Here is a 14,868-nt window from a genome sequence, read left to right as displayed (position 1 = left end):
TGAAAAAAGATGCTTAACATCACTAGCCATCAGGAAAATGCAAATCAAAACCATATGGGAAGACTATATAGTATGCACTAAGATTACTATAATCAAAGCACTAAGATTACTATAATCAAAGAAGGTGGATTAGTCGTTACCTAGGGTTTCTGGTGGGGTGAGATTGGAGAAGTGGGTAGTAACTGCTAATAAGTATGGGGTTTCTTTTTGAGTTGATGAAAACATTTCAAAATTGATTAGCTTAATGATGATTGTGCAACTCTGTGAATACACTAAAAACCATTAAATTTTACATTTTTAAATGGGTAAATTTTATGGTATATGAGGTTATCCCAAATAAGCTCTTATTAAAACAAATTTATAAGTATACATTTATTTAATATTTGTTACAATAATGCAGTGACTAGGTACTTGTTATAGTTTCCTTTTTTTAACTTTTATTTTAGGTTTGAGGGTACACGTGAAGGTTTGTTATATGGGGAAACTTATGTCATGGGAGTTTGTGGTACAGATTATTTCATTACTCAGGTTACTAAGTAATTAAGTAATTATTTCATTACTCAGAACACTAAGCCTAGTGTCAAGCCTGGTGTGGTGGCTCACAACTGTAATCCCAACACTTTGGGAGGCCAAGGCGGGTGGATCACAAAGTCAGGTGTTCAAGACCAGCCTGGCCAACATGGTGAAACCCTGTTTCTACTAAAACTACAAAAGTTAGCTGGGTGTGGTGGCATGTGCCTGTAATCCCAGCTCCTTGGGAGGCTGAGGCAGGACAGTCACTTGAACCCGGGGAGGTGGAGGTTGCAGTGAGCCGAGATTGCACCATTGCACTCCAGCCTGGGTGACAGAGTGAAACTCCATCTCAGAAAAAAAAAAAAAAAAAAAAAAAAGACTAGTGTCCATGGTTATTGTTTTTTCTGCTCCTCTCTCTCCTCCCACCTTCCATCCTCAAGGACACTCCATGTCTGTTGTTCTCCTCTTTGCGTTCATGAGTTTTCATTATTTGCCTCCCACTTATAAATGAGAAAATACGGTATTTGATTTTTTGTTCCTGAATTAGTTTGATAAGGATAATAATCTCCAGTTCCATCTGTGTTCCCACAAAATATATAATCTTATTTCTTTATGACTACCTACCATTCCATAGTGTATATGTACCACATTTTCTTCATTCAATCTATCATTAATTAACATTTAGATTGATTCCATGTCTTTGTTACTGTGAATAGTGCTGCAATGAACATTTCCATGCATGTGACTTTAGGGTAAAATAATTTATATTCTTTTGGGCATATACCCAATAATGGGCTTGCTGGGTCAGTGGTAGTTCTCCTTTTAGCTCTTTGAGGAATCGCGACACTGTTTTCCACAATGGCTGCACTAATTTACATTCCCACCAAAGTATTCCCTTTTCTCCAAAACCTTGCCAGCATCTGTTATATTTTGACTTTAATAATAGCCATTCTGACTGGTGCAAGATACCATCTCACGGTGGCTTTAATTTGCATCTCTGTAATAATCGGTGACATTAAACTTTTTTTCATGTTTGTTGGCTGCATGTATGTCTTCATTTGAAAAGTTTATTCACATCCCATGCCAACTTTTCTATGGGTTTTCTTTTTCTTATAAATTTAATATCCTTATAGATACTGAACACAAGACCTTTGTCAGATGCATATCTTGCAAATATTTTCTCCTATTCTGTAAGTTGTCTGTTTACTCTGTCCATAGTTTCCTTTGCTGTGCAGAAGCTCTTAAGCTTAATCATATTCCATTTGCCAAGTTTTGCTTTGGTTGCAATTACTTTTGGTGTCTCTTTTATGAAATCTTTGCCTGTTCATGTGTTCATGGTGGTATTGTCCAGGTTTTCTTGTAGGGTTTTTAGTTTTGTTTTAAATTTAAGTCTTTAATGCATCTTGAGTTGATTTTTCTAGATCAACTAGATGGCGTAAGGAAGGGATTCAGCTTCAATCTTCTGCATATAGCTAGCCAGTTATCTCAGCGCCATTTATTGAATAGTTTTCACTATTGCTTGTTCTTGTCAGCTTTGTCAAAGACAGACTAAAGATGGTGATGGTTGTAGGTGTGTGGCCTAATTTCTGAGCTCTCTATTCTGTTCCATTGGTCTATGTGCCTGTTTTTGCACCAGCACCATGCTATTTTGGTTACTGTAGCCCTGTAGTATAGTTTGAAATCAGGTAACATGATGCCTCCAGTTTTGTTCTTTTTGCTTAGGATTGCCTTAGTTATTCAGGCTCTTTTTTGATACTATAATGTATTTTAAAATAGTTTTTTTTTTTCTAGTTGTGTGAAGAATGTCATTGGTAGGTTGATAGGAATAGCATTGAATGTGAAAATTGCTATGGACAGTACGAGTATTTTAATTATATTGATTCTTCTTATCCATGAGCATGGGATGTTTTTCCATTTGTCAGTGTCCTGTCTGATTTCTTTGAGCAGTGTTTTGTATTCTCATTGTAGAGATCTTTCACTTCCCTGCTTAGTTGTAGTCATAGGTATTTTATTCTATTTGTGGCAATTGTGAATGGGCTTGCTTTTGTGATTCCACACTCAGCTTGGCTATTGTTGGTGTACAGAAATGCTAATGATTTTTCTACATTTTGTATCCTGAAACTTTGCTGAAATTGCTTATTAGCTGAAATAGCTTTTGGGATGAGACTATGAACTTCTCTAGATACAGAATCATGTCACCTGCAAACAGAGATAGTTTAACTTTCTCCCTTCCTGTTTGGATGTCCCTAAGTTATTTCTCTTAACTGATTGCTCTGGCTAGGACTTCCAATAGTATGTCGAATAGGAGTGATGAGAGTCGGCATCCTTGCCTTGTGCTGGTGTTTCAGAGGGAATGCTTCCAGCTTTTGCCCATTCAGTATGTTGGCTGTTGGTTTGTCATAGATCACTGATACGTTTTTGAGGTATGTTTCTTCAATACCTAGTTTATTGAGAGTTTTTAACATGAAGCGATGCTGAATTTTATCAAAAGCCTTTTCTGCATCTATTGAGATAATCATGTAGCTTTTTTTCTTTAGTTCTGTTTATAGGATGAATCACATTTATTATTTTGTGTATGTTGAGACAAACTTGCATACCGGGGATGAAGCCTACTTGACTGTGGTAGATTGGCTTTTTGATGTGCTTTTGGATTTAGTTTGCCAGTATTTTGTTGAAGACTTTTGCATTGATGTTCATCAAAGTATTTTTTTGAATAGTTTTGCATTGATGTTCATCAAAGATATTGGCCTAAAGTTTACCCTTTTCATTGTTTTTCTGCCTGGATTTGGTGTCAGGATGATGCTGGCCTCATAGAATGAGTTGCAGAGGAGTCCCTCCTCCTCAACTTTTGGAATAGTTTTAGTAGGAAAGGTACCAGCTCTTCCTTGTGCATATGGTAGAATTTGGCTGTGAATTCATCTGGTCCTGGGCATTTCTTGGTTGGTAGGCTATTTATTACTGCTTCAATTTCTGAGTTCATTATTGGTCTGTTCAGGGAATAAATTCTGTTCTGGTTTAGTCTTGAAAGGGTGTATGCATCCAGGAATTTATCCATCTCTTCCAGGTTTTCTAGTTTGTGTGCATAGAGGTATTCATAATAGTTTCTGATGGTTATTTTTATTTCTGTGGGGTTAGTGGTAACACCCCCTTCATCATCTCTAACTGTGTTCATTTGAATCTTCTCTACTTTCTTCTTTATTAGTCTGGCTAGCATTTAATCTATCTTATTTTGTTTAAAAAAAAAAAAACTCCTGAATTTGTTGATCTTTGTAATATTTTTTTCATGTCTTGATTTCCTTCAGTTAAGCCCTGATTTGGGTTATTTCTTGTCTTCTGTTAGCTTTGAGATTGATTTGTTCTTGCTTCTCTAATTCTTTTAGTTGTGATATTAGGTTGTTAATTTAATATCTTTCTACTTTTTTAATGTGGGCATTTAGTGCTGTGAATTCTCCTCTTAACACTGTATTAGCTGTGTCCCAGAGATCCTGGCACATTGTATTCTTGTTCTCATTAGTTTCAAAGAACTTCTTGATTTCTGCCTTAATTTCATTGTTTACCCAAAAGTCATTCGGGAGTATGTTGTTTAATTTCTATGTAATTGCACAGTTTTGAGCAATTTTTCTAGTATAAACTTCTATTTGTATTGCACTGTGGTCTGAGAGTGTGGTGTTATGATTTTGGTTCTTTTGTATTTGCTAGAGCATAGTTTCCTATACAATTATGTGGTTCATTTTAGGCCACATTCCATGTGGCAATGAGAAGAATGTATATTCCATTGGTTTGGGGTCAATAGTTACATAGAGGTCTGTCGTATTCATTTGGTCCAATGGTCAGTTCAGGTCCTGAATATCTGTGTTAATTTTCTGCCTCGATGATCTGCCTAATACTGTCAGTGGAGTGTTAAATTCTCCCACTGTTATCATGTGGGAGTCTATGTCTCTTTGTAGGTCTCTAAGAATTTGCTTTATGAATCTGGGTCTTCCTATTTTGGATGCATATATATTTAGGATAGTTAAATCTTCTTGTTGAATAGAACCTTAACCATTATGTAACGCCTTTCTTTTTCAGTTTTGATCTTTGTTGGTTTGAAATCAATTTTATCCAAAATTAGAATTGCAACCCCTGCTTTTATCTGTTTTCCATTTGCTTGGTAGATTTCCTTCCATCCCCTTATTTTGAGCCTATGGGTGTCATTGCATGTGAGATGGGTCTCTTGAAGACATCATACAATGGTATGGGTCTTGCTTTTTATCCAGCTTGACACTGTGTGCCTTTTAAGTGGGGCATTTAACTTGTTTACGTTCAAAGTTATTATTCATATGTGTGGATTTGATTCTGTTACTGTGCTTTTAGCTGGCTATTATGCTGTCTTGTTTGTGTGACACAGACAGTGTCACTGGTTTGTGTATTTAAGTGTGCTTTTGTATTAACTGGTAGCGGTCTTTTCTTTATATATGTAGCTATCCTTTCAAGATGTCTTTCAAGGCAGTTCTAGTGGTAACAAACTAAACATTTGCTTATCTGAAAAGGATCTCATTTCTTTTTTGCTTAGGAAGCTTATTTTGGCTGGATATGACATTCTTGGTTGAAGATTTTTTTCTTTAAGAATGTTGAATGTAGGCCTCCAATCTCTTCTGGCTTATAGGGTTTCAGCTGAGAGCTCCACTGTTAGCCTAGTAGGGCTCCCTTTGTAGGTAACCTGCCATTTTTATCTATCTGACTTTATTCTTTCTTTCATTTGGATATTGGCAAATCTGATTATGTTTCTTGGGGATTATCTTGTGTAGAATCTTGCAAGAGTTCTCTTAAATCTTTAAACCATCCTGAGTTAATTTTTGTATGTGGTGAAATGTGGGAGTCCAGTTTTATTCTTCTGAATATGGCTATTTATTATGAATAAATAGCACCATTTATTGAATAATGGGTCTTTTTCTGATTGTTTATTTTTTGAATAATGGGTCTTTTCTGATTGTTTATTTTTGTCAACTTTGTCAAAGACTAGATGGCTGTAGGTGTGTGACTTTAATTCTGGGCTCTCTATTGTTTCATTGGTCTATATGTGTGTTTTTGTACTAATACCATTTTGTTTGGGTGAATGTAGTCTTAAAGTATAGTTTGAAGTCTGGTAATGTAATGCCTCTGGCTTTGTTCTTTTTGATTAGAATTTCCTTGCCTATTAGAGGTCTTTGTTAGTTTCATATGAATTTTAGAATAGTTTATTCTAATTTTGTTGACAAATGACCTTTGTAGTTTGATAGGAATAGTATCAAATCTGTGGATTGCTTTGGACAGTATAGCCATTTTAAAGACATTGATTCTTCCTATCCGTGATCATGCAATGTTTTTCCATTTGTGTGTGTCATCTATCATTTCTTTGAGCAGTGTTTTGTAGTTCTCATCGTAAAGAGCCTTCATCTCCTTGGTTAGATGTATTTCTAGGTGATTTTATTTTTTGTGGCTATTGTAAGTGGTATTGCATTCTTGATTTGACTCTCAGCTTGAATGTTACTGATGCATAAAAGTGCTCCTGATTCTTGTAAATTGATTTTGTATCCTAAAACTTTGCTGAAGTCGTTTATCAGTTCTAGGAGCCTTTTGTCCATGTCTTCAAAATTTTTTAGGTACAGAATCATATTGTCAGCAAAGAGGGATAATTTGACTCCTTCTTTTCCTATTTGGATGCCTTTTATTTCTTTTCCTTGCCTAGTTGCTCTGACTAGAACTTCCAGTACTGTATTGAATAGGAGTGGTGAGAGTGGAGCATCCTTGTCTTGTTCTTGTCCTTAAGGGAAATGCTTCCAGGTTTTGCTCATTCAGCATGATGTTGGCTGTGTATTTATCATAATTAGCTCTTATTTTGAGGCATGTTCCTTCAATACCTAGTTTGTCAATGGTTTTTATAATAGAAGGATGGTGTATTGTATCAAATGCCTACAAAAAGTGTTTTTATATAGGCCGAAATAGTTATTTTAACAAGCTAATGTAATTATCTGAATTACTCCATGTTAGATCATACCTAAGAAATCTTATTCGAATTCCTGACTCTACATTTAGTAGATGTGTAATTTATCATAAGTTGTTTAAATTTTCTCAGCTTTTATTTCCTAAAATGAAAAATGGGTCTAATATTGTGTACCTCATTGATAGTATTTCAGGGTTAGGCAAAATATGAAAGTCCCATGGAGACTGGCACAAAGTAGATAATAAATAGTGACTATCATTATTATTATTATAATTAGTATTGCCATAATGCAAATAAGTTCATGCAATATACGCTCACATTTCACACTCAATGTGATTTTTTTTTTTCTGTAAGAACAACGGTTAAAGTTACAGCCACCTAAGCCCAAAGTATAAATTAATTTTTTAATTTGAGAAAAGTAGTCAAATTGTCATATTTTCTTTTTTCTTTTCTTTCTTTTTTTTTTTTTTTTTTTTTTTTGAGACGGAGTCTCGCTCTGTCGCCCAGGCTGAAGTGCAGTGGCCGGATCTCAGCTCACTGCAAGCTCCACCTCCCGGGTTTACCCCATTCTCCTGCCTCAGCCTCCCGAGTAGCTGGGACTACAGGTGCCCGCCACCTCGCCCAGCTAGTTTTTTGTATTTTTTAGTAGAGACAGGGTTTCACCGTGTTAGCCAGGATGGTCTGGATCTCCTGACCTCGTGATCCGCCCATCTCGGCTTCCCAAAGTGCTGGGATTACAGGCTTGAGCCACCGCGCCCGGCCAATTGTCATATTTTCTAAGAGTCACTCCTTATCACTCACACACACGCAGACATATACGCACAAGCACACACACCATTAATACTACTACCCCTTACTCCTAATATCACATAAGTACTCCAGATAAAATTATAACTTGGATCCTAAACAAAAAAGTTAGTACAAAATGTATCTAATTATCTTTATATCAGTGTCTTCCACATGATTAAGATTCAGTCAAATGACATCACAGGATCTGCTCTCTCCCTTGGATATCTCTTACTCTTCTTTCTCCATCAGATCTTTGGTCTACTTAGATACATTTGTTGTGGGACAGCTGAAAAATCTCCAATTATCTGACATTTTGCCTTTGTAATAAAATGCTGCTCTGACTCTCATATCAGTATCTTATCTCTTTTGACCTCTTAAAATTATATAGAGTCAAATGAAAAACTCAAAATTTGCCTAAAAGAAACCACATCACAAATGATAATTAAGGACGTAGTTTCATGCTTTCACTTACTTTTTCCTCCTCTATTTATTTGGTTTTAAAATACCTATAGTGATTGGTTTATGAAATACTCAGGAGTTTTATATAGAGTTATAGCTTTATAAAATATGAAGAGTAAAACAATCCTTATTGATTTGGGAATAAAACAACACAACTAAACACTCAATTTTAATTCTTGTGTTCTTTAATGCCAACACAAGTTGACAGTGTTTTATATTTATTAAAATTATTTCTTATATTAATTGAATTTTTTAATTTTATTTTATTATGCTAAGAACACTTGCCATAAAGATTTACCCTTTTCAAAAAATTTTAAGTGCACAATGCAGTATTGTTAATTATAGGAATAATGTTATACATCAGATCTTTAGAATACATTCATCTTGCCAAATTAATACTCTATACCCATTGATTAGCAACTCCCAATTTTCCCCTTGCTGCAGCTCCTGAACTGCATCATTCTGCTGTCTTATTCTATGAATTTTACTCTTTTAGATACCTTATATAAATTGAATTATGCAGTATTTGTCCTTTGGTAACTGGTTTACTTCACTTAGTGTAGTTTTCAGTATTATTGCATATTGCAGAATCTCCTTTTGTAAGACTGAATAGCATTCTATTTCATGTATATATCACATTTTCTTTATACATTCATCCATTGATGAAAGTTTAGGTCTCCTTCTTTTTAAGGCTGAATAATATTCTATTTCATGTATATATCACATTTTCTTTATTAATTCATCCATTGATGGAAATTTAGGTTGCTTCCACATCTTGGCTATTATGAATAGTGTTGCAATGAACACTGCAGTGCTGATATATCTTCAAGATTCTCACTTTAATTATTTTGGTTAAATAACCAAAAGTGGAAAGGCTAGATCATGAGACAGTTCTATTTTTTAGTTTTTTGAGTAATTCCCTACTATTCTTCATAATGGCTGCACAATTTTACAATCCCACCAACAGTGTACAACCGTTTCAATTTCTTCACGTCCTCCTTAATGCTTATGTTCTTTGTGTGTGTGTGTGTGTTTGTGTATTTATGTTTTATAAGACCCATCATAACAGGCATACAGTGATATCCCATTGATTTTGACTTGTATTTCCCTGATAATTAGTGATGTTGAGCATCTTTTCATATGTCTGTCAGTCATTTGTGTATCTTCTTTGGAAGAATATCTATTCAAGTATTTAGCCTATTTTAATTAGGATATTAGTGTTCGGGGTGGGGGAATGTGTTGTGTATGTATGCATATGTTTGCTATTGAGTTGTAGACACTTATTATATACTTCAGAAATTAATTTCTTATTAGGTATATGGCTTGCAAATATTATCTTCCATCACCCAGATTGCCTTTTTACTCTGTTGATTGTTTCATTTGTTGTTATGCAGAAACATTTTAGTATGATATAGTATTGTTTATACTTGCTTTTATGGCCTGTGCTTTTGGTGTCATACCCATGAAGTCATGCCGAGACCAATGCCATGACGCTTTTCCCTAAATTTTCTTGGAGGAATTTTATAACTTTAGGTCTTACATTTAAGACTTTAATCAATTTTGAGTTGATTTTAGTGTATAGTATAAGAATCTATGGCCAGGTGTGATGGCTCACACCCGTAATCCCAGAATTTTGGGAGGCTGAGGTGAGCAAAGCACTTGCGATCAGGAGTTTGATACCAGCCTGACCAACATGACAAAACCCTGTCTCTACCAAAAAATACAACAACTATCTGGACATGGTGGTGCACACCTGTAATCCCAGCTGCTCGGGAGACTGAGGTGGGAGAATCACTTGAACCCAGGAGGCAGAGGTTGCAGTGAACTGAGATTGTGCCACTGCACTCCAGCCTGAACTACACAGTGAGACTCTGTCTCAAAAAAAAAAAAATAAAAATCTAATTTCCTTTTTTTGCAAAGGATATCCAGTTTTCTCAGCACCATTACTGAGAGGCTATTCTTTCCAAACTGGGTGTAGCTTCACACACTTGTCCAAGATCACTTGACCACGTATCTGTGAATTGATTTCTGAGATCTCTACTCTGTTCCATCAGTTTATAGATCTGTTTTTATGCCAGTCCTATATTGTTTTAATTATGATAATTTTGTAATATACTTTTAAATCAGAAAGTATAATGTATTTAGTTTAGTTATTTTTTTCTCAAGGTTGTTTTGGCTCTTCAGGGTCTTTTGTGGTTCCACATGAATTTGGGTATTGTCATTTTTCTGTAGAAAATGCTATTGAGACTTTGACATAATTATATTGACTCTGAAGATCAGTTTGGGTGGCACAAACATTTTAACAATATTAAGTCTTCTAATCCATGAACATAACATGTTTTTCCATGTATTAGTGTCCAATTTCTTTAATAAATGTAGCTTTCAAAGTACAAGTATTTAATTTTATTTATTGTTTATTTCTAAGTATTTTTTTAGTGCTACTGCAAGTGAGATTGTTTTTCATAATTTCATTTTCAGATATCTCATTGTTAGTATATAGAAATGCAACTAATTCTGTATATGTTCATTTTGTATTCTGCAAGTTTACTATATTTGTTTATTAGTTCTAACAGTATATTGGTGGAGTTTTTATGGTTTTCTTTGTATAAAATCATGTAATCTGCAAACAGGGATAATTTTACTTCCTTTTCTATTTGAATACCTTTTCTTTATTTTTGTTGACTAATTGCTTTGACTAGGATTTCCAATACTATGTTGAATAAAAGTGGCAGGAGGGGACATCTTTGCCTTGTTCCTGTTTTTGAGGTAAAGCTTTTAATTTTTCACTATTATGTATGATATTAACTGTGGGCTTTTCATATATGGCATTTGTCAACAGAGCATTTTAAAGCACATTTACATAAAACTTAGGACAAAGATAAGATTTGAGATTCTCTTAAATTACTTATGATTATTACTCTTAAGAAAACATCCTATACATTTTAAATTGAAAAAATTGAATCAGTTATTTTATTAATGTCTTTCCCAGAGGTCAAAGCAATATTTTTGAGAAAAGAGGAGAGGTTCCAGCCCTAATTTAACCAGAGATTGAAATGAAAGGTGTGTTCTGGAAATTGTCTTAGTTTATTAAGTTACTAGTAGGTGAGCAGATAGGAGAGCAAGTAGAGTTTTCTGGCATTGGTCATTTCAATTCAATACTATAGTAGTTAAACTGTCTTTCTAAAATCTTCTAAATAGTATTGTCTTGTACTAAGCATTAATGCTTTCATTAGGTTTTCCATTGCTCTGTAGCATTACCACAAACTTAGCACCCTAAAACAATATGCATTTATTATCTTGCAATCTCCATGGATCAGGAGCCTGGGTACAGCTAAACTGGTTGCTCTGCTCAGACTCTCACCAAGCTGTAATTCTGATGTCAGTGGAGGCTACAGTCTCAACTGTAATTCTCAGATTTCCAACCTATTTACAAAATTAAATCACATTATTTTGGTTGATTAAAGTTTTAAGAATTTTAAAAGCATTCTATAAATATAAAATATTATAAATATTGTTTTTGTTAATAAGAAGAAATCAGTAAATTCAAACTGTCATGTTCTGAATCATCCCAACTTTCTGAATTTGTGTGTGTTTCTTTCATCATCTTGCTCCTTGGTCATTAAACGTTTGCCACCACGTTATATTTTCAATCTAATTTCCTACTCTACTTTTAAATTATTCAGGGCACAGAAATTTCTATTGTTACTTAGAAAGATATTTAGCACTCTAACCTACCTCATACTTAGGAATTTTTTCTTCCGTATTCTATCTGGTTTTTCCCTTCCTCTGTCTTATCTCATTACCTCTCCATTTCTTCCTTCAATATCACATTGCAAGATTTTGTCTAATCTTGAATGCACTGACTTCTCCTCATCTTTTTTTTTTTTTTTCCTAGTTTTGTTCCTTATCAAGCAGTTCCTTGCCATAGAATTATGTTGCTTTAAAAACTATGTGCCAGGTATATGGTACTGACTTGCAGTACTTCCAGATGAATCTTGTTTAATTTTCTTTTTAACCTTTCTTTAAATTTACAGACTAACACATGTTCAAAATGCATGGAACAGCAGGAGCAAAACACTTTTTTTGTGAGAGAAGAATGAAAAGTACATATATAGCCTATTTTATTCATAAATGTAGTGCTGCTTTGTCTACAGGTGGTTGTCTGCAGGTGATTAACAACAGGAAGGCACTAGAAAGTAATGGAAATTAGTTCACTCAGCACAACAAGAAACATTTAGCCTTTTAGATATACTATAGGAAGAATATCTCAATGGATGGTCTTGCAAACTGTGATTCTAAACAGTAAAACAAAATTAAACATCACAGGTGTTGAATCAATGCCCTACTTCATTCATCCAAATTCTAAAACCTATGAAGAACAAGACTAATGTAACTCTTAAAACCGCAAAATTCCTTTTAGAATTTTTAAACATAGGGAAGAGTATTCCCTTGTAGAATAAGGACACTTCCTACATTTTTTTTCTGAAGTCTATTTTATCTAGTATTAGCTTTGCAAAATGCCCTTATGCAAGTACATTTTAAATATTTTTTCAATTTTAACTTAATAAATTGCTATCTGATGTTATTTCTTTTGTTTAAGTCTTAATGTCTTTTCAGATGACAGTAGTAATCAAAAGTAAATTATATCTCATTCGCTGTAACGGCAAAATTTTAATATAATGGCTGGTGTGATAAATCAGGTAAAGAGATCAAAATTTTAAAAAATACAGGCATAACTCATTCTAATGCACCTCATTTTATTACAATTTGCTGATATTGTGCTTTTTACAAATTGAAGGATTGTGGCAACCCTTTGTCAAGCAAGTCTATCAACATCATTTTCCAACAGTATGTGCTTACTCATGTCTCTGTGCCATATTTTGATAATTCTGTCAATATTCCAAGTTTTTCATCATTATTATATCTAATATGGTAATCTATGATCAGTGACCTTTGATGTTACTATTTTAATTATTTTGGGGAATCACAAATTGTGCCCATATAAAATGACCGACTTAATCAATAGATGTGGTGTGTGTTACAACTGCTTCGCCAATTGGCTGTTCCCGTCTCTCTTCCTTGGGCCTCCCTATTCCCTGAGATACAACAACTTTGAAATTAGGGCAAAAAATAACCACACAATGGTCTTAAAGTGTTTGAGTGAAAGAAAGAGTCACATATCTCTCATTTTAAATCAAAAGCTAGAAATGTTTAAGCAAAGTGAAGAAAACAAGTTGAAAGACAAGATAGGGTTGACAACTAGGCTTCTTGTACCAACTGGTTAGCCAAATTGTGAAAAAGAAGGAAAAGTTCTTGAAGGAAATTAAAGGTGCTAATCCAGTGAACACATGAATGACATAAAAGAAAAAAAGGTTATTTTTGATATGGAGAAAGTTTTAGGGATCTAGATAGAAGAACAAATTAGCTGAAATATTTCCTTAAGTCAAAACATAATCAAGAGCAAGGTCCTAACTCTCTTCATTTCTATAAAGAATGAGAGGGATCAAGAAGCTACAGAAGAGAAGTCTGAAGCTAACAGAGGTTACAGGAAAAGAGTAATCTTCATGTGAGACGGATCCAGACATAAGAAACAATTTTCACAGATAGCTTGTTTCCAGTTTTAATCATGGGATGTTCAGTTTTTCACTATGGACTTCAACGGAGTCAGAAATGTTCCTTTGTAGTTTCTACAAAAAGAGTAATTCCAACTTGGTGAATCAAAACACAGGTTTAACTCTGTGAGATGAATCTAAACATCTCAAAAATTTTCACGGATCTCACTTGTTTCTAGTTTTAATCATGCAATATTTGGTTTTTCAGCATAGGCATCAATGGGCTCAGAAATGTTTCTTCATAGATTCTACAAAAAGAAGTTTCCAACCTTGTTAATCAAATCATGGATTCAACTCTGGGATGAATTCACACATTACAAAGCATTTTCATAAATAGTTTCTTTTTAGTTTTATCAAGAGATATTCAGTTTTTCATTGTAGGCTTCAATGGGTTCAGAAACATCCCTTCATCACTTCTACAAAAAGAGTGTTTCCAATCTGGTGAATCAAAACACAGATTCCATTATATGAGGTGAATCAACACATCACAAAGCTTTTCCACAGACAGCTTGTTTCTAATTTTAATCATAGAATATTTGGTTTTCCACTATAACCCAAAATGGGCACAGAAATGTCCCCTCATAGATTCTACAAAGAGAATGATTCTAGCCTGGTGAATGAAAACACAAGTTCCATTCTGGGAGATGAATCAATACATCACAAAGCATTTTCACAAATAGTTTGTTTCTAATTTTTATCACAGGTTATTCAGATTTTCACTACAGGCCTCAATGATCTCAGAAATATCTCTTCGTAAATTCTACAAAAAGAATGTTTCCAACCTGCTGTATCAAAACACAAGTTCCATTCTGTGAGATAAATAAACACATCACAATGCATTTTCACAGATAGCTTGTTTCTAGTTTTCAGAGAGGGATATTCAGTTTTTTATTATAGGCCTCAATGGTCTCAGAAATATCCCTTCCTATATACTACAAAAAGAGCATTTCCAATCTGGTGAATCAAAACACAAGTTATATTCTGTGAGATAAAGTCCCACATCACAAAGTATTTTCACAGACAGCTTGTTTTTAGTTTTTATTGCAGGTTATTTGGGTTTTCACTGTTGGCCTCAATGGGCTCAGAAATGTCCCTTTGTATATTCTACAAAAAGAGTATTTCCAACCTGGTGAATCAAAACACAGGTTCTATTCTGTGAGATGAATCCACTCATCACAAAAGATTTTCACAGAGAGCTTGTTTCCGGTTTGTTTTTGTTTTTGTTATTGTTTTTTTCCAGGATATTCGGTTTTTTACTATTGACTTCAATGGCTTCAGAAATGTATGTTCGTACATTCTACAAAATGAATTTTTTCAAGGTGGTTAATCAAAACACACGTTACATTCTTTGAAATGAATCTACACATCACAAAGTATTTTCACGGATAGTTTGTTTTTAGTTTTTATTGCAGGTTATTTGGGTTTTCACTGTTGGCCTCAATGGGCTCAGAAATGTCCCTTTGTATATTCTACAAAAAGAGTATTTCCAACCTGGTGAATCAAAACATAGGTTCTATTCTGTGAGATGAATCC

The sequence above is a fragment of the Rhinopithecus bieti genome, unplaced genomic scaffold, assembly GCF_001698545.2.
Source record: "Rhinopithecus bieti isolate Rb0 unplaced genomic scaffold, ASM169854v2 scaffold_63849, whole genome shotgun sequence".
Lineage (NCBI taxonomy): Eukaryota > Metazoa > Chordata > Mammalia > Primates > Cercopithecidae > Rhinopithecus > Rhinopithecus bieti.
Note: the sequence above shows the minus strand (reverse complement) of the source record.